Below are 2,722 nucleotides of genomic sequence, written 5' to 3'. Positions count from 1 at the left end.
TCATCCATCCTGTAGGTGTCCTCTGTCCAGGGGTCCCTCATCCTTTGTGGGTTCATCAGCCTGTGGGTGTCCTCCATCCTTTAGTGGTCCTCCTGTTTCTAAGGGTCGTCCATCCTGTAGGGGTCTTCCATTCTGTAGTGGTCCTCCATTCTGTAGGGAGCCTCCGTTCTGTAGGGGTCCTCCATACTGTAGGGGTCCTCCGTCCTGCAGGGGTCCTCCATATTATAGGGAACCTCCATCCTGTAGGGGTGTTCCATTCTGTATGGGTCCTCCATACTGTAGTGGTTCTCTGTCCTGTACGGGTCATCCATCCTGTAGGTGTCCTCTGTCCTGTAGGGGTCCTTTGTCCTGTAGGGGTCCTTTGTCCTGTAGGGGTTCTCCCTTTTCAGGGGATTGTCCATCCTGAGGGGTCCTCTGTTCTGTTGGGGTCCTCCATCCTAGGGGTCCTCCATTCTGTAGGGATCCTCCATCTTGTAGAGGTTCGCTGTTCTGTAGGGGTCCTCTATTCTGTAGGGGTCCTCCATTCTGTAGGGGTCCCTTGTCCTTTAGTCCTGTAGTCCTGTAGTCCTGCTTTCAGGGGATCATCCGTCCTGAGGGGTCCTCTGTTCTGTTGGGGTCCTCCATTCTGTATGGGTCCTCCATTCTGTAGAGATCCTCATCCTGTAGGGTTCTCTTGTTCTATGGGGGTCCTCCCTTTTCTGGGGATTGTTTGTCCTGTAGGGGTCCTCCATTATATTGGGGTTCTCCATCCTGTAGGGGTCCTCCATTCTGTAGGGGTCTTCCATCATGTAGGTGTCCCTCATCCTGTAGGGGTCCCCCATCCTGCCACCTTTTTAGGCCAACAAACCCAATGAACTGTGTGGGGGATGACTCTCAGCTACCATCACACCAAAATTGACAGACTTACAGACAATTTTGAGTTTTCCAAGGTTGATTCTTTAGTCAGGTTGGAGGAGGCAGTAGACGAGTGAAGACACTGAAGGCCCAGATTTGAACATGTTGTTTACTGAAAGCAGACTCCTTCAGTGAGAATCGCTCGAGAGGTAAATTTTTCCATTAACTGGACCAAAAACATTATTTCACGCCTGTCCAACCGTGTTATCGAGGGTTTGATGTGGACCCAACAAAAGAAATTGGAACAAATTGTTTTTCTGTGGCGGGGCGAGCTGCAGATTTGAGGTTCTTTTGGACATCAGTTTATTTTGTTGTTTGTTATCAAGGACAGAAGATGTAGCAGGAGCTGTTTGTCACCTCGTTGGAGCGCAGATCTGTCAAACTTTGATCTTTTCATTGATTCCATGAGGTCGGAACAGATAGTTGTCTGGTATGCGTTACAGCTCTGCTTCTTCCTTTGAATTTAGGCCTTCCTGTGTGAGGTCAGAGGTCAAAGAGTTAGACCTCCTTCACTCTAGGTGATGACCCCCCTGATCTACACAACCTCTGAGAATGAAGCTGGATCAAGACAAATAAAAAACACCTTTTTGAGATCTGTCCATGTCCAGATCTGTCCTGTCGTTGTCTCCTGCTGTCTCCATGTTCCACAGATTAGCAGTCCAACAAGGAGCCTACACAACTCGTGTTTAACTTTAACAGATTATTTGATTCAATCAACAGAGAATCAGACATGTGACCTAAACAACATCCAAAGGTCATTCTGAACTTTATGCAGAACCTGCAGAGAGATTTGAGAGGCTCGGTTCAGGTCGGAGAGACATCACTCCATCTGTTCCTGACTGTAAAGGCAGCAGGAGATCACACACACACACACACACACACACCTACACGTCTCCATCATTTCAGAGGACACACTCTTGTCAAAAACGTCAGAATCATGATCACCACACCCCAAACCTTCACTCAGCCCATAAACCTTAAAAAAGTCTCACCTCCAAAATGTGATGATTTTTGTCATAGGAACTAGTTTTCTGTCCTTGAACAGGATGGAGGACACCCACAGGATGGTGAACCCACACAGGATGAGAGACCCACACAGGACGAGAGACTCCTACATGACAGAAGACCCCCTACATTACTGAGGACCCCAACAGGATGGAGGACCCCTACAGGACGGGGGACCGTTACGTACAAAGGATCCCTACAGGACAAGAGATCCAGGATCAGGGACTTCTAGAGATTGGAGACCCATACAAGATGGAGGACCCCTACAGAACAAAGAACTCCTACAGTATGAGGGACCCCTACAGGACAGAGGACCCCCACAGATTGAATGACCCCTACAGGATGAGGGTCCCTTACAGGACAAGGGACCCCTACATGATAGAAGACCCCTGCAGTACAGAGGACCCTTATAGGATGGAGGACTCCTACAGGATAAGGAATACCCACAGGATGATGGAACTCCACAGAACAGAGGACATTACAGATTGGAGGACCCCTACAGGATGGAAGACCCCTACAGAGAACGGAGAACCCCTACAAGACAAAATACCCCTACATGATGGAGGACCCTTACAGGATGAAGGACCCTTGCAGATTGAAGAACCCCCAGAATGTGAGACTCCTACAGAACAAGGGATCCCCACAGGCTGAGGGAACTCTACAGGACAGAGGACCACTACAGAGAATGGAGGACCCCTAGAGGAAGGAGGACCCCTGGATGAGGGACCCCTACAGGACAAGGGATCCCCACAGAATGAGGGACTTAAACAGATTGGAGGACCCCTACAGAACGAGGGACCCCTACATATGTTCAGGAGAACAT

Source organism: Nematolebias whitei, chromosome 7 (assembly GCF_014905685.2).
Source record: "Nematolebias whitei isolate Nwh7 chromosome 7, NemWhi1, whole genome shotgun sequence".
Classification (NCBI taxonomy): domain Eukaryota; kingdom Metazoa; phylum Chordata; class Actinopteri; order Cyprinodontiformes; family Rivulidae; genus Nematolebias; species Nematolebias whitei.
Note: the sequence above shows the minus strand (reverse complement) of the source record.